Below are 18,315 nucleotides of genomic sequence, written 5' to 3' on the forward strand. Positions count from 1 at the left end.
CTAGTTCAGGGGTTTTCAAACTGTGGGTCGCGACCCACTAGTGGGTTGCACAGTGAACAAAGGTGGGTCGCGTAACGTCACATAGCTGCAGCTATATTTACATTGCGGTGAATCAAAACGAGTACGATTGAACGCAATAACTCAAAAACCTCTTACCCTAAAAATATCTATAGTGTGTTTCCTACAAAAAGACAAAGCTGGTTATGTTTCACAGCTGTCTTTTTCTTTTCGCTCGACATTACGAGCACTGCTCAGTTTGAGCCCTCGCAATCTGCGTTTAGCCGGTAGAGCTCGCGCTGAGTGGAGCTCTCAGTAAGGGACCATCAGAAAAGTGCTTATTTTTTTTCCCGTTTTTTTTTTCTTCTCCGTCCTGTGTTTTATTTGAAACAACTAATTTTCTCTTAAATGAGCACAGTTACTAAAGTAGTCGAATGCTTTATTATAGATCTGTGCATTCTTACATTAACTCATCTGTTATCAAACAAAACACAATGAGAGATTAATTTGCTGCTCTTCACTAAATAACAATAGTAACTTTAATCAATATGCAAAAACAATAAAAAGTGAAATAGATTTTATAGCTTTATTTAATTTCTGGATAGGCCATGATTTTAATAGGCTAAACCTTTTATTTTTTTGTCAATATTTTTTGTCAATAATGTTTGCTATGTGTTCTATCATTTGAAGCTATTTGTTGTCCCATATTTTTTACATCCCAACGTTGACAGATTGCTAATTAATAAATCGCTATAGTGCTATCTGTTAGTTTTAATGTCACTAAGTGTTATGGAAGGGCATAGATGTTATGTAAAATAGTAATAGTAATGTAACTACCCCCATCATTCCTTCCTCAAGCAAATGTGTAAATATTAGATCTATTTAGCAATAATGTTAATTGCATTGGCATGTTTATCTGACTTTTTCCCAGCTTGTAGTAGTCGATCATAAAGCGATTTAGTTTCTTATGACTATACACTAGCAGTGGAGTTTACTGAGATGTGTCGGGGCTTGATCAAAGGTTGATCATATTCTCTTCTGAAAAAAAAGAGTTACAGCCAGCATTCCACAAAAAGCACTTCGAGCCTCATTTTGTGCATATCAAATCGCAAAATCCAAAAAGCTGCACACCATATATTTTTGACTGCTTTGAATGGAGACATTTTTTTTTACCCATTTTTCCATATTAAAGTATTATGGAGGGTCTTAATTTTGAATTACTTGCCTAGGTGGGTCCCGGATTAAAAAAGTTTGGGAATCCCTGCACTAGTTCACTTTATTTTAGTTGCCATGATGAAATGAGAGTGATTAGTGAGATTTATTTGAAGAGTGAATAGTACAGTAGACTGTAATACCTCATCAAGTGTTTCCCTATTTTCTATCAGTTCCATTTCTGCTTGCATGAGTTATATTTAAATGTTCTTATTTTATTAGTATGGTGCACCTTTTATATGTTTAATAAATGTTTTTAAATTAAAACTATTCTCTGTGTCATTAAGTGTTAAAAATAGAAATATTTCGTCATATAACATACAAGCAAAAATGTGATGGTGTATTAGATTAAAAATGTAATATGTAGGTCTATTTTAGTATTTTGGTTATTGTTAATAAATAGTGTACTAATATAAATCATCAAAAAGCACAAGAGAAAGAAGGAACAAGTGTTGTGGAAAGTTGCGCTGGATCTCGACAAACATCTTCTAAGTTTCAAAAAAGAGGCTGAGGTCTTCGAAGTTCTCAAGTTGAAGCAGTTTATTGTTACAGCAGAGTTGGTCGATCGATCTCTCTCCTCCCAATGTTCAAAAACCCACAGTTTATATACAGTTTTTTCCCATAGTCATCCTGACATGTCGTATAGCATCACGCAATTTCCCGGCTCCAATAGTATCCTAGCTTTTTAATTAATGGCTGTATGTTTTTCTGTTTTTACATATCTTAAGGTCATATAGCATGTGCTTACAATCATGTGTTTGCACATGATCATGTTGTTTCCATACTTTCTAAATGATTCTCCTTATGTATGCTATTTTGTCGAGGGTTGTTTTTGTCTTGGTCAATACATACTTTTGTCTAAATGTATTGCATACGCTCTATCTGAATGTTCTCATTTAGGCGCATGACGTGCTGTGCTTCAATTGTGAGGCCCTCAATTATAAGGCCCTGTATGCCTGTGTGTGTTTTCGTCAATTATAAGGCCCTGCATGTCTGTGTGTTATTCTCTGCATCACTTGAATGTATTTCTATATGTTTTAACAGTGTATTTCTATATTTTAATAGTGGCAGATTATATAGTGATTGCATAATAAAAGTTCCTCTATATGCATCAGAAATTCTCCTATACAAGACGCACATTGTGAGTCTGCATATCTCACTGAGCGAGCAGCGTACAGTTTACTTATATGCAGTGCATATTTGAGAGTGAGAAAATTTTCAGTTTTGTCCACAAACAGGAAATCGGTGCACAAGCAAACAGATTGGCTCGCTTGTATTACATGAATGCGCTCTTGACTTGTAATACTGCACTCATGACATTTTTCAGTGAAAAAACGCTCAGGTGAACAGTTTGCGCGGCTCCGCATTTGAGTTGAGTTGAATATGAAACGGTTTGAAAAGATTTTGTCTGAAACAAGAACGTCTGTACAGACATCTTAATGATCGGTCCATGCGTGCTCATAGGGAGAACCAGATAACCTATAATTCTTGGTTAGAAATTGCAACAGCAGTGGGAAAGGAGGAAAGTTTTTGTAAAAGTTTAGAAAAACCTGAGAGATAAGTTTGTTAAAACAAAAAAAAGAGGCCCCAAAAACATCTTCAGTGATATTAATGATATGACCTAGTTCCGGAAACTTTCTTCTCTTTTTATTTGTCTGATTTTACTGTGTTTCTTTTGACTGCCCTCCGTCTTAAAAAAAGTATCTCAATGGTGAACGCATCAAGTATGAAAGCCTTGTCCATTTCGTGAGGTGCGCGATGTGGTGCCAAGCGAAAGTGTAAATCAGCATTAAGATGTTTTTTTTCTGTAGCTCAATAGTCCATCTAACCTGTCTTTAGTAGTTCAATTTTTATACATTTATTTAACCACTATTTTTGTGATTTTAGCATTTTCTCTTTGTGTATGCATGCTTTTGATAATCTGATATAGGCCTTAAATATAATACTTAATGGTCAATGGTCTTAAAAAGGTCTTAAAGTCTTAAATTTTACATTATATCTGCAGAAACCCTGTAATATCTTGAAGTTTGATTACAGGCCAGTGATTTAGTGCTCATTTTTACTACTCGCATACAGTTTATGTGAATTAAGGTCATGCAACACCAGATCACTTCTGTCACTGAAATGTAAGAACTATCCATTAGTCAATACAACCGAAATTCTACATGTTGAGCAGAAGTTTTTGTCTTTTTATTTATTTATTCAAAGGCATTTCACTAGTTGTTTAAATACTCCAACTAAGGCATTGACCTAGCTCAAGCTAAGCCCTGTCTGTAAAACCATGCCTTGGTGTAAGAGTGAAGCTTTGCTTCTCTGCCACTGTTTGCAGATCTCAGTGCATTCTCTTTACATAAACTAATCTAAAATAAATTCAGATTTGCACTGTTGTGCTACTGATAAACATTTTAAATCTGCTTTGGTCGTTATGAAATGCTTTTTAAGGGCAAATTGACATGCACTCTGACATTCATTGATGTACATGCCTATTATTGGCAAAATACATTGATTTGCAGAGTCCCCCACATGTCAAAAAGGAATGCATGTTCCCAGAATCCCCACAAATCATAAAGAAGCGTAATGTGTATTATGCAGATAATATGCATCTGAGGTCCCTGTATGTGACATTCATCCGTTTTTTTTCTAAGTCCCTATAAACGATTATCAAATCACTACTTCATAAATTCAGCTATTTGAAGTCATGTATAGGCTAAACAAGCTTAAATTAATCTTCCTGATTTCTTTCACACCTCTGAAACCTTTAGAAAGGGTGGTCCCCACAGGTGATGACTGTAAAGTTGGTCCTCATAAAGCATATAAACCTGTGTGTCTGTCTATTTTATTCATTTGTGGATCTGTATTACAGGTCTGGGGTCTGCCCTGAATACCACAGTTGGCTGTGTGATTTTGTATGTGACGCCTGAGTAATCATTGGAAGATATTGTTTGGAATTAGGCTGTCACACAGAGGCGTTGTTGATGGGTAGATGTGTGAAACAGGGAAAAATGATTGCTCAGCCAACGGAGCACTATAGTGCAAAGGTGCGTATATTCATAGTGCAAAATTGTCCAATCCAAAAATACCAAAAATAAAGTAGAGAAAATATTTATATAAAATAAAGCAGCAGGGGGCCTCAGCGAGCTTTGTGGGGGGTCGCGTCATATTTTTAAAAAAAAATTAGCAGTGAACAATTAGAAGAACGGTCAAGTTGCCTTAGTTCATTTTATCCTCTAGCTTAGTGGTCCTCAGCCACCAGTCCGTGGATAATTTAGTACCAGTACCAGTGATTAATAATCATTAATTATTTCAATTTTATTTATTATTTATTATAAAGTCTTTTATTTTGAAAAATGACCGTGTTCTCTCACTTGCGTCTGTAGGGGCGTAGTGGACATTTTAAAAGTGGGGGACAGCTGTAAAAGGGGGGGACAGCTGTATAAAATCCAAAGGTTTACTTTCTTAATCACCTGTTTCTAAATGGTCTGTCTCTAACATTGTTTCTAATGGTCTGCCCCTGCGCTTTAGTCACTTGAGCACTGCGAGTCACGTGGCAAGAATTGGCCTATCAGCTTCAGCTTGTATGGAATATTCAAATTTCGGTAAGACTAATTTTCTTGGACAAACACAGAACACAACCAACACTGCAGTGTTTTATATTTTTCTCCATAAATAAAACTTTTATCAGAGCGACAGCAATGTTTTGTCAGTTTGTCATCCTCTGAGAAAACATCTGATGGTTGCATAGCAACCTACAAAACACCCACTGCCCTAGCTGACCAAAATTTGACAAATTTGTAATCCGTCCTCCACAAAAAAGACAGTCTCACTGATTCGCCTCGCAGCAATCCTCACACTGATTGATAAAGTATAACAAATACCATGCAAGTAGTAAATGTAATAGTCTTTGTATGTAATAGTATTTTTGTTATTGATTTTCAAATAGGGCCAATTGAAAGGCCAAAGGCTTATGTTTTTCAGTTACAAATGGCCTACTGATGTTTTGCTTTTATATTTATACGTTAGACTATTATTCCCAAACCCATCTCAGGGAAACAGGCTATTACTTGTGCATAAACATATTTAGATTTAGTAATAACCATACCGTTTGTTTGTAAGCAGTAACTTTTGTCATCATTACTGCAAACCTATACGAGCGATCATATCATTAAATGTGGAGGGGGGTCCTTGCAATATTTTCAGGGGAAAAGGGGGTCTCAGGCAAAAAAAAATAAAAGGTTGGAAACCACTGGCCTAAGCCCTGTGAAATGCAAGTTTAAGGCAAGTATGGACATAAACATTTAAAACATAAATCGTTCAGGTAAGCATCTCACCTTTTTTACACATTTGTATTACTAGACACTTTAAACAAATAATTAATTTGCATTCTTCACCAAAACTCATTTTTCCATTTTCCCCAGTCTTTTCAACCCCTCACATAAAACAAATAGGATCTCCGGTTGGCCGACACTTCTGCACATGCGCAGTGCACTCTTGTGCATAAAATGACCTCAATAGACATTTTGGCCCCTTTGGCCTTCAGTAGTCATCATGGCGCAGCCTGGAAGATCCGCAAGACGACACAAACACAACTGGACAACAGGTAAGGAATATGCTTGATCTAAGTGTTATGCATGCTTTGTAATAATGGAGATATAGCAGGATTAGTAACTTGAAATGACTCCAGTCTGCACCCTGTGATTGGCTGACTTAACTGTATGCATGTCGTGTTTGTGCGATATGAAATCGTTATGAGCAGTTCTGCCGCAGGCCAGTGACAATCTTCTTTGTCACATTTCCTCCCACCTCTCCTGGATTGTTAACATCTGTCAATCGTGACCAGTAATCTGCGGTGACATGATGCTATCCAGCCTTAAAGCGAATGTGGAACTTGAAGGGCTGTAGTGACAAGTACCATCTGGTCACCCACGTAATTCTGATCCTTCATAGTGTTGATCCAGGTTGGTGCCCTGTGATCCATTTACAGGATAAATTCTCTACCCATCAGGTAGTAGTGAAGCCTTTCTAGTGCTCACTTGATAGCCAACCCTTTTCGATGGTGAAATATCGTGTTTCTCATGGCAAAAGCTTCCGATTCAGATATAGAATGGGGTGTTCCTGTCCTCTATCCTCCTGCAACAATACTGCTCCAATCCCTCTAGCTGAAGCATCCACCTGCACAAGGTATATCCTGGTGAAGTCTGAGCTTCGCAAATTGGGAAAGGTGCACATTAGTTCCTTTAAGTGTAAAAGCTTTTTAACAATACTCTGTCCAAGGCACTAGATTTCTCACTGCCTTAGCAGTTAGATTTGTCAAAGGTACAGCTTTTTCAGAGAGAATAAAACTGCGATACCATCCATACATTACGAGAAAAGATTGTACCTCCTCCTTGGTACATCTTCTCCAGTGGCACCTGACGATAGCCTCTACAGAGGTCCAAGGTGGTTACATACTTAACCCGCCTTATCCTCTCGACCAACTCATCAATGCGTGGCATCGGGTTGGCGTTGAATTTGTACACTGCATTCAGCTTCCTAAAGTCCAAGCATAACCTCAATGTACCAACCTTCTAGGGCACAAGGACTATTGGGCTACTCCAGGCACTAGTTGATGCTTCAATCACGCCCATGTCCAACATCACCTCAATCTCCTTTGTCAATGGTGTTACCAGCCTCTTAGGCACAAGATATGGTCTGACGAATTGGTGTTGGGTCAGTCAAATTTTGTGCTCTACAATGTTTGTCCTCAGGTTGTTCCCTTAGCAACTCAGGGTACCTGTTTTACACCATTTCATCTCTACCTGTACAGCTGTTTGTTTTCCTTCAAGATGATCCAGGTTCATTGACTGGGAATGTTCCACAGTCTCAACATCAACTTTGTCTTCATCCTTCTCTTCTGGTGTTTCCACCCTGTGTCTCCAACAGAACCTTCTTCAATTTAGGTTACCGTTCCTGCCATTCTTTCAAGAGGTTGACATGGTATGTTTGACTTCCCTTTGTCGGAGTGACATACCTTTTGGGTAACAAGACCCTTCTTGATGATCTCAAATAGACCCTGCCAATTTGCAAAGAGCTTGTTGTAAAATGTTAATAGTAACACCTTCTGTCCTGGTTGATGTTCTCTGCACTGGGACCACTGGTCCTACTACAGCTTTTGGTTCTTCTGGGCATTCTCCAGATTCTCTGAGCCTGTTCATGATACTTGTCAAGGAGGTCTTTCATCTGTAAGACAAACCTTATGATATTAGTCTCTTCTTCCGCTGCAGTGCTTGGTGCTTTACAACTCCTTTTCACTAGGTCCAGGGGACCTTGCACCTGCCATCCCTAGAGAACTTCAAATGGTGGGAAGCCTGTTGATGCTTGTGGCACCTCTCTGTATGCCATTTTTCCCAATCCTTGCTGTTTTCACTCACGAACTTCAACATACTTTTGGAGGTTTGATTTAATCTTTCCACCAATCCATCAGTCTGTGTATGGTAAGGTCTTATGCAGATTGAACAGATACCCAGCTGCTGGTGTAGTAAAGGCATCAATCCAGATGTGAATTTGGTCCCCTGATCAGTGATGATCTCCTCTTCAAATCTAACTCTAGAAAACAGTTAAAGCAATGCAGTGATTTCTTTAACAGTTGTGGTGCTGTGTAGAAGGAAGGCTTTAGGGTAGCGTGTTGCATAGTTGCAGATGACTAGGATTTATTTGTTGCCTGTGCTGCTTTGCTCCAGCAGCCCAACAATGTCTATTGCAATTTGCTTGAATGGAGTAGCGATGACAGGTAATGGTTAAAATGGAGCTCATGATGACCTGTGAACAGAACTGGTTTTCTGCAAAACCGCATATGCGGAGCATATGTGTGTCAATTTGCTTATTCCCTTCACACACTTTGGCAAACAAAGGTTGCAGTGTTTCATCTTCAGCCTGTAATTGTGCTAAATTTTCATTAATGTCCCATTTAGTTACCATCAACCCCTCAGTTGACACTTACAATGGCTGAACCTAATTGTTTCTCTAGGCAGCCCTGTCATCTTGACTTTCTAGGTTTACTCCCTCACCTTGCATCAGACTATCATCCATGGTAGGTAAGGGTTCTAAACCCACTCTGGATTGTGTGTTAGCACAGGACATGACATAACAGCATTCATATTGGTACATTCAACAGTATGGTTTGACAGTTCCTTCAACACGGGTAGGTCCCATCCCAAAACCATACCCACAGGTAATGCATCCACCATCCCCACTGACATCAAGTATGGTTGATAATTGATCACAAGTCACCTCAGTGGTAGGATAGTATTTTTTGGTGTAGCCCGTGCATGCATCTGACCTCCTCTATGCATTTATGTACTGCGTTGCCGGTCTTGCTGTGTTCAGTCTGTCAGTTGGCTCATGCTCTCTCTCACCCAGGTCCGCACCTCATGCGGAAGCACTCGTAGTAGTTGCTCCAGTACGCTAGCCTCTCCTGTCTGCACTTTAGTGCACTAATCTGGTCATACCCAGTGTTTGTAGAGCCCCTTGAGTCATTTGTATGTCTCTGTCTGTGTCTCTCCAGCAGGTATTTGCATCTGCCGGAATCTTTGTCGGTAGGTTTCTGGTAAGAAGTTGAACTTCGCCATCAGCGCATCTCGAAGATTTTCATCGACTTTCGCCTAATCTTTGTCCATCGCGAGGTACTCCTCCAGCACTATTCCAGTGAGAAGGGGGACCAGTCGACACTCCCATTTCTCCTCCAGCAGAACCCTAAGTCTTTGCCAGATGCTCAAAGTGACATATGTAGCTCTCCACGTCCCCTCTTTCTTCAAATGCTGGCATCTGTGACTGGTCGTGTTGGTGGTAGGTCTGCCACCCTCAATGTCGACAGTGTCTGGTTTTGCGTGGCTGACACTCCCTAAATTGGTGAAGCTGCATGTGTGGGTAGATTGAGGCATAGGCTTTGGCTTGGTAAAGTGTCTGGTGTAGCTGAACGTTACAGTGATCCTCGCAACCCCAGCAGCTCATAGATGAGGCCTTCCTCCCTTTTCGACTGAGCTGTCAGAAAAGTCCTTAACAATGCCAACACATCGCTCTCCATACCCTACGATGCAGGTTTGACTCGAGGGGATCTAGTTTCCTCTGCACTGGCTGACTCCTCTTCATCCATAGTGTCCCATTCCATCTCCTCCCGCACAGGTTTTTGTGACCGCAAACACATCTGTTTTCCGTAAGTCACCTTTCTACAAAAGGCCATCCCACTTCTGACACCACTTATAACACTTAGGCGTTGTTAATGGGTAGAAGTATAAAATAAAAATTAAGGCTCCCAGCAGCAACAAAAGGGACCTAACAACCAGGCTCACCGCCGCCTGGTGGCCTTACAATGACAATAATAATTTACACAGATATATAAATATATATCCTTCTGCCAGCAGGTGGCACTATGACTGTGACTCAATGTTGGCGTGTAGATTTTTCAGAAGATTAATCTTATCGCGCGTGAACTTTTAGGCAGGTAAGACATTGTGTGGCTGAGTTATAAGCCAAAATTCCCTCTGTTAGCAGGTGGCGCTATGACTGACTCTATTGGCATGTAGATTTCTTCAGGAGAGGAATTTTATCAACCATGTGAAGTTTCAGGCAGATCATACATTGTGTAGGTGAGTTATAAGTGCTCCCCGTTTCATGGCAAATCACTGAGGTTTGTCATGCCGCCACGGACATGCCCTAAGGCAAAAATTTAAGATGTTCACAATACATCATCGCTAGAGCTTTCAGATAACGCCACCCAAATTTTGTGTTTATAGCATATGTAGGGTCCAGCCAGTTGGTCCAATGACGGTATCCAATGGTGGATGAAGGTTCACTGCATGGTCGGTCTTTCCAGTGCACAATGTTGATTTATATTAAACTTAACTCATATCTGACTCCAATTTAGTATGAGGTGGTTTAGAATATTAATGTATTTATCCTCGTTTTATCTGACTCCAATTATAAAACATTGATAAGATTATTTTGTTTCCTTTCACATTATTTTAGATTATGATTGAATATTCTTTTGATTTGTTATTATACCTTATTCTCATTTACTCAGATTCCGATAGCATCTCGAGTCTTGCACCGGCCGGGTATACAATCTCTTAATACAAGCTTGTCAGTCTTGGTCATTAAACATAGGCGATTAACCACTCTCCTTAAAAGGCAGAACCCTACTTACTCAATTTAGGAGATTTTTATGTGGTCCCCATGGATCTGTTATCTACTTAATCAGGACAAAGTATTTTAATAATAATCGCGCAGGATTATACTATTGTAGATGAAGGCCTAAATATCCACATTTAAAGTAGTTTCAACAATATTTTGTTGTTCTAAATAGTTGGCCTTTTACAGTCCAAGTATACATGAATAAATGCCAATTTGCTAGTCGGATCTCTACCAACATTGTATAGCGTGCCACGCTGCTCCGTCTAACATGTTTTAGTCCGTTACTAACCTGTACAGTGGCTTGTAGTGCTATGGACAACAACATTTATCAGTGATAATAACACGAGGTTTGAATAATTCAAAACATAATTTATTAGTCAGGTAAATGTATTATGCCAAATTCAATCAGTCAATTCATAAACGATCAATACAAAACATCAAATTATCAAAGATAAATCCAAGATTAAAAGATGCATTCCTGACTTTTACATAACGTGTACATTTTACATAACGTGGAGCCTGGGAGCCTGAGAGTTTTTCTCAACCCTTACCTTAAATAATCCAAGAATTCCCTCAAGGAAGGGGGTGTGAATGTATAACAAAAGGAAAAAGTCACACCCTTCACAGTGGTTCAAAAGATGCCTGAAGTTATATATTTATTGTGTTGATTATGTCTGTTTCTGAGAGAATGAGACCATTGTACCAATCGCACTGAGACATTTCAAATGATATCAAACATGATAGTTAAAGTCAGTTTGGTTAATCTAGAACGTTCAAACATTGAAATGACCATATGCGTGAGTTGGGGGGATGAAGCTGAGTTTCAGCATACTCAGATGCAAATGCAGCAGGAACTGGTTTTTCCCGCATACCCCCCTGGTGGGTTGTGGAGTCCATTGGCCCTGTTTTCAGCTCATGTTTTGAATTGTCAAAGACATCAAAAATATTGGTAATATTTCAATTCTTACACATAAAATTTCTGGGAAAAGTTGGTTATACTGTAAAATGTCATTTCCTTTTGCCAGCAGGTGGCACTATAACTAACTGGATATTGGCAAGTAAACGTGTTCAGGTCAGGGCTTTGATCAAATGTGAATTGAGGGAAATCAGACAATGGCATGCCTGAGTTTTAACAACTTCCTGTTTCGTGGCGAATTGTCAAAGTTGGAGAGGCCGCCATGGACACACCTTTTAACAAAATCTCTAGATCTTAGCAATTTAACAAAGTCTTTAATTGACAAAACCCAAGTTTGGCATTGATTGGCTAAAATCCCTAGGAGGAGTTTGTTAAAATAAAATGCCTGGAAATGGCGAAAAAAAAATGGCACTTTTTCAGCTCAAGTTCAAAATATCGGACTTTCTGTTGGGTTTGAAAATATGCTTCAAAAAACTTTTTTTTGTAGGTTTTGGCATGTTTGACGTGTGCATAAATCGTAGCTTGGGGGCCAGTCTGTCAAATGTGCATAGGTGGTGCTGTCGAGTCATTTTGCCAAACTCGCTTCATAAACGCATAACAAACGTAAACTTTAGCCATTTCTGGTCATGTGCAAAGTTTTGTAAGTTTTTGGCCATATCTAGACACAAAATCGTGAATCATTCTGGAGAAAAAGAGTAAATTGACTAATTCCCTTAGGGCCTATGTACTATTCAGACGCTCAGTGCCCAGCCGTTGTATCTCCATGGTGCAAAAGTGCGTTTATTTACAGTGTTAAATCCCAAAATCCCAAAAATATAGACTCTCTCTCTCTCTCTCTCTCTCTCTCTCTCTCTCTCTCTCTCTCTCTCTCTCTCTATATATATATATATATATATATATATATATATATATATGTGCATCGAATAAAAAAATAAGGACAATTAGGTTACAAAATGCATATATACAAAATATTCACTATTCAGACTTAATACCTCAACTAACCTTTACGCCACTACTCACACTTCAAACTCCCACACTGAACGGATCACTAGTCACTATTTATAGTAAGTGACTCCGCCCACTATGGCTTAAATCGTGGCGAAGGTAAGCATAGACAAACATTTAAAAAATAAGTCGATCAGGTTAGAAATCTCACTTTTCACCCCTCACATACAACAAATAGGATCTCCTGCTGGCCGACCCTTCTGCACATGTGCAGTGCACGTTTGTACATAAAATGACCACAATAGGCAATTTGGCCTCTGCGGCCTTCAACACAAACACAACTGGACAACAGGTAAGAAATATGCTTGAAGGAAGTGTTATGCATGCTTTGTAATGGATATATAGCAGGATTACTAACTTGAAATAATAAGTATGAGCTCCGGTAGCAGCGCGACTCCAGTGTTCACCCTGTGATTGGCTGACGTTACTGTATGCCTGTTAGGTTTGTGCAAAATGAAGTTATGAACTTTATTTCGAAATGCATCTGCAAATGCAAATGATCTTGATGTAGTAACCAGCAGTATGGATGCCATCTTTCCTAGCACACTAAATTCTGTGGCACCCATCAAATTAAAAAAGGCTAGAGCGAATAAAACTACACCAAGGTATAATAGTCATACTCGCGCTTTCAAAACAGCAGCCCGTGTCCGTTAAGATCTCATTACTCAGGGCTTCTAAACTCTAGAATAACCTTCCTGTTAATGTCTGAGGCTCAGACACACTCAATTTAAAACTGAAGTAAAGACCTATCTGTTTTTATAAAGCATACACTTAGTGCATCACTTTGCGGTATGATACAGGAATGTGCTTCACACAGGTTTCTGCATCTCATTTATATACACTATGAACTGCAGCTACGCTAATTATTCTCTTTATTCTCTATTTCCACCTGGGTATACTCATCCCCAGGCCCTTAGACTATGCACCGCCACTGATTCAATCCAACACCAGCGAAGAGATGATCCTAAGGTTTCCATAATCCTGGAACAGGCCGTATACTGAGCACCTGCTGTGGTGTTCTTGGAGGAGTGGAGAGCATGTGACTGATTCCTATGAGACTCCAGGGACAGACAAGTCTTGGCTGACATCCAGCATTCTCCAGCCTTCGACGCCTAGACAGCAGGTTTGCACAAGATGTTTGGCCAGAGGAGAAATGGTTGTGCCCAACTGAGCCTGGCTTCTCTCAAGGTTTTTAAAAATGTTTGGACTCTCAGTAGTGATTATAAAAGGTGCTTTCACACTAGTACTTTTGGTCCGCATCCGGGTTCGCTTGATGTCACTGTATGGTACGTTTAGCTAGTGTGAACTTATCTTCTGAACTCGGGTGCGCACCCGTGAACCGTACCAGAGTCTACCTGAAGGAGGTGGTCTGGGGTACGGTCCAGGCAAATGAACCAAGTGTGAAAGCACCCTAAATCACAGTAAACTGATCTGACACTTTCAATTTACTTAAATCTTCTATGTGAATCTGCTTTGATGCAATCTATATTGTAAAAGTGCTATACAAAAATAGGTCAATTGAAATGAGCACACACACACACACACACTTACAAATTGTATAATTTTTTTAGCCACTCCGGTTAAAACACTCTGTATGACTCAGTTAATGCTATGTGACAGTAGTATTGTTGTTTTGAGATGGTAAGCAGAGCAGAGTGAGTGCTGAAAAACCACAAACTCTTCAGTAAACTTTCTCTTGAGTTTCTGACTCCGGCTCTTGTTCATCTGGCAGACTGGTGTCTTTGGGTTAAACTGGTGGTTTTCCTACACGTGGAGAACCGTTTTTACCCCTCTGCCAGATGGAAAGCGAAGTTGCAATCATTGCTGATTCTGTCATTCGTCATGCCCAGGGGCGTCGCTAGACCCAATTTACTGGGGCACGAGCAGCAGTAAAAATCGCCAGTGCCCCAGTAAATGCTTTGAGATGATTTACTTTATGCAAGTGTATTATTCAAGAGTGGTAATCCCAGAATAAAGACGTTATTCTTTATCTGCAACCAAACCAACGCTGATGAAAGCAATGTTTAATCAAAAAGCAAACTGACGCATCTCTGTATGTGCGCAAAAAACCATAGCCGTACTTCTCACACACCCCTCCTGCTAGACCCTGACGCGCTGTTCTTCTCCTGTTGTGAATCCCAGCTGTGAACATGCACGACGAAAAAAAGCACTTACTGCATTTGCGTTGTGATACCAACGCAACAGCCTATTTTATGCAGAGGTGACGGCACACAGTGAGTATTTCAAATCGACATAGCTAAAATAGCTAAAAGCTAACAATGTATGCACTCACTGCTTTTTCCATTGATTTGTTTTAAGGGACGCTCTATCCTGAGCGCTAGCAAGAGCATCGAAACTGTCGTCCTCCACACGGGGGCAAAAGACACCGGGCTGTGGCAGGCGGAGATCCTGAAAAGAGATACCAAGAGCCTGATTGAGACTGTTCGATGCGCCTCAACCGACACGCAGATCAGTGTTTGTGGACCGCTTCCTACTTGCTGCCGAAGAAATGAAAGGTTCAGTAGACTTTTTGCTCTGAATAAATGGCTAATAACATGATTTAAAGAACAGAAGCTTTTCTAGAGACTGTGTCTGTTCCTCGTATTATTAGATCAAGAAGTAAATTCACTATGTGCTCTGGAAAAAAATCTATTAAGAATCAAATCAGAAAAAACGTTTTTAAAGCTTGATCTCCTAAACATCAGGCCACTCGCACCTAAAGCTCTTTTGTAAATAAAATAAGAACCCAATAACCTTAATGCACTCTGTCCCACTAAAACCTGGCTTTAACAGAATGACTATATTAGTTTAAATGAAGCTACTCCTCCAGGATTCTTATATGTGCCTCAGGTTTCTCAGACTGGTCGTGGTGGAGTTTCATCAATCTTTAGTGATACTCAATGTTAATCAGAGAAACAGATTTACGTTTAACTATACCACTGTAACGCTCTCACGGACTTGTTTAACAGTTTTATATAGTGTATAAACAGTTGAAGTCAGAATTATTAGCCCCCCTGAATTATTAGCCCCCATTTATTTTTTTCCCCAATTTCTGTTTAACGGAGAGAAGATTTTTCAACACATCTCTAATCATAATAGATAACTCATCTCTAATAACTGATTTAATTTGTCTTTGCCTTGATGACAGTTAATAATAATTTACTAGATATTTTTCAAGACACTTCTATGCAGCTTAAAATGACATTTAAACGCTTCACTAGGGTAATTAGGCAGGTGAGGGTTATTTCAAGTTCTTGTATAACAATTTGTTCTGTAGATTATCGAGAAAAAAATACAGCTTAAAGGGGCTAATAATTTTTACCTTAATGTTTGTTTAAAATTAAAAACTGCTTTTATTCTAGCCAAATTAAAACAAATAAGACTTTCCCCAGAAGAAAAAATATTATCAGACATGCTGTGAACATTTCCTTGCTCTGCCAAACATCATTTGCAAATATTTAAAAAAGAAATAAAAGGGGGTCTTAATAATTTATGCCCATACATTTATTTTGTAACAGGTCTAGTTTTCCCAGTAAGAGCAGTTCATGGCATATGTGAATCCCGCCATCGTGCTTGAGTCCGTGTCAAATCAATGGGTCTGAGATCGCCAGAATGAACTGGTCTTTTCTCGATTGAGCAGATCAATTGTAGTGAAATAAAACAATCAAAGGAAGCAGGCTATATCACAGTGGATTATGGTTGTGTAATGGCCATATATACGGCTAAATGAAGACAGAATGATCGGTTGGGCAGCATGTCATTTCTTTCATCAAATGTGCAATTCATGTTTAATTGAAAGTGAAAGCATGCTGAAATATTACCACGTGCTGTTTATCTGTTGACTGAAAATAATTGCTCAATTACCATCTGATAATGTTTGTATTTTAGTCATATATTTTGTATTAGGCCAATTGTTTTGTTCATTTGTTTTGTTCATTTCGACTGCGGCCCCGGTGTTGTGACGAGAAATGCACCCCTGCACGGACCCCCTTTCTTTAGCATTCTTAGTCTACATTTAAAAAAAAAAAAAAAACTCAGACCATAATTGATTAAAACATAGGCTAATATGATTATTATGATGACTGATCAAGCAAGAACAAGAAGTGAAAAGCATTTTAAATCTAGGTTTACAAGAAAATGAAAAATAAAAATGTAGACAGTATTATAGACTGATGTAATGAGCCGTTTTCTAAAATTAGGCATTTTGGTGGGTTAAACAAACCAAAAACATAAAATTGTTGTAGTTTTCAACTAAACCATTCACTTGACTTAATCAGTATTGTGTTTAAATTAAATCATTTTTAAATTGTCAAAGAAAAGTTATGCTGAATAACTAAATGGATAACTTTTTTTGGTGGGGCTAGAGAAAATTTTGTCAGAGCAAGTAAAAATCTGAACCACTGGCCCGATTGGGCCAGTAGTAAATATTCCTAGCGTTGAACCCTGATGTACACAGTTCATTATCAAAGGTAAATGCTGTGAGAGCTCTGCTCTCAGGCCCTAACGGCACAGACCAAAATTCATTTGCAACATCTTTTTTTTAACATTTTTACTCCGGGGCTGCTCCTGTAGCATCTCGTGCATTTAAGAGAAATCTTCTCTGTAATTGTTTGTTTAATGCCTTATAATGTGTTTCTAACCTCCACCCTCCATCTGGTTTTGTAACCGTTTGTGTAGGGGAATATTTTTGTGCATTAACAACTTCTATTATACCTTTTTGCTGTAATTCCTCTATTGAAATAATATTTCTGACAGAACTCTTTTATTAATAGGGTATTGTCTCTGCTGTGCTGGATTACCACCTTTGATTTCACACTGCCATTTATCAGTTTATTTTCAATCATGTTTACTTCTAGCAGCATTCATTTGATATTTTGCTCATATCTTAGTGACTTTAATAGGCTCTGCTCTACTGGTTTCAGTCTCTTTATTTCCTGCTCAAAGCTTACTCGTTTTAACCAGTCTATTTCTCAGCTTTACAATATTGTGCCTTGTGCCTGCATATTTTGTTGTGATTAAGTTATTAGAATCTTGATTAAATTTACAAATTATTAAATCATAAACTGTATGTCTTTCCACATTACCTCTGAAGCCTTTAACATTAAACGCAGTTTCTGCTGATTTACCACCGTAACATCTGCTCCTGTGTCAATGTCAAACATTATTCCTTCATAATATATGCAGGGCTTGAAATTAACCTTTTTGCTTGGTTATGTGGTTTACTTTAAAAATTTAGGCGCATCAGCCAAAATTTAGTCGCTCTTATAAGCACCGTTTACTACAAGTGTTATACAAACATGTATTGCGTTTGAAATCAGCAGTAATCAAACTAACAAGCCAAAAAATATTTATGCAAGCGTGAAGAAAATATGTCTCAACGAAATCCCTTTATCATAAGAAAATGATTTTTTTTAACATAACTGAGTGACCAAAAGGTACACAGAGCGCTCACCGGCCCTGCACACACTGCTGGACATGACTAAATCTGTTAAGGATATAACTGTGCTGTTCTCACGGGTGCTGTCTGATATTGCACGGATGTTTTTGACATGTACTGTACCTTATTATATGCATACATGTTAATAGCAATAGTTTTCATGAGTAGCGATGTTAGTTTAGTCAGTGTAAGGCCGTTTGCGATGGTGTACGTGGTGTTACATTTGACATATAGCTGCCAGTTGCACGGCGGACAGCATCTGGCGATTATATGAAGGATTAAACAGAAGCTCTCATGTTAGATGTGGCAAACAGTTACCTGAAAACTCCATCCCACAGACTTTACATAGCAGAGTTGAAGCCAACGGAAGTCTTTTATCCACTCCTGGAAAAGTGTAGATGGTGGATTAACATTCAGCACATGATCACTAGTAAGATGTGTCATTATTTGTAACTGTAGATGTCATGGTTTCTAAAACAAAATCTGTCAGTGTTATCTTCATTCTCATCTTCAGCGCTTTACAATGTTTCGCGGTAGTAGCTTTCTGTCATCCCAAGCCAGAAGGCATTGACTGAGTGATTGA

The 18,315-nt window shown here is 38.9% G+C and overlaps 1 long non-coding RNA gene across 9 annotated transcripts in view; it reads left to right on the forward strand.

Moving 5' to 3' along the window:
- The window catches only part of LOC137488714 (uncharacterized), a 32,215-nt gene extending 15,769 nt beyond the window's left edge, over nucleotides 1-16,446 (forward strand). For 2 of the 9 annotated variants that reach the window (XR_011007894.2, XR_012396255.1), the window contains 3 exons: nucleotides 13,205-13,483; nucleotides 14,438-14,529; nucleotides 14,615-16,446. This is a non-coding gene — a long non-coding RNA (uncharacterized lncRNA). Of the gene's footprint in view, nucleotides 1-4,072; nucleotides 4,248-13,204; nucleotides 14,298-14,399; nucleotides 14,530-14,614 lie in introns of those variants that run through there. The other 7 variants (XR_012396251.1, XR_012396254.1, XR_012396257.1 and 4 more) reach the window with 6 other exon arrangements.
- Nucleotides 16,447-18,315: the final 1,869 nt, after the last annotated feature.

Source organism: Danio rerio, chromosome 20, assembly GCF_049306965.1.
Source record: "Danio rerio strain Tuebingen ecotype United States chromosome 20, GRCz12tu, whole genome shotgun sequence".
Classification (NCBI taxonomy): Eukaryota; Metazoa; Chordata; class Actinopteri; order Cypriniformes; family Danionidae; genus Danio; species Danio rerio.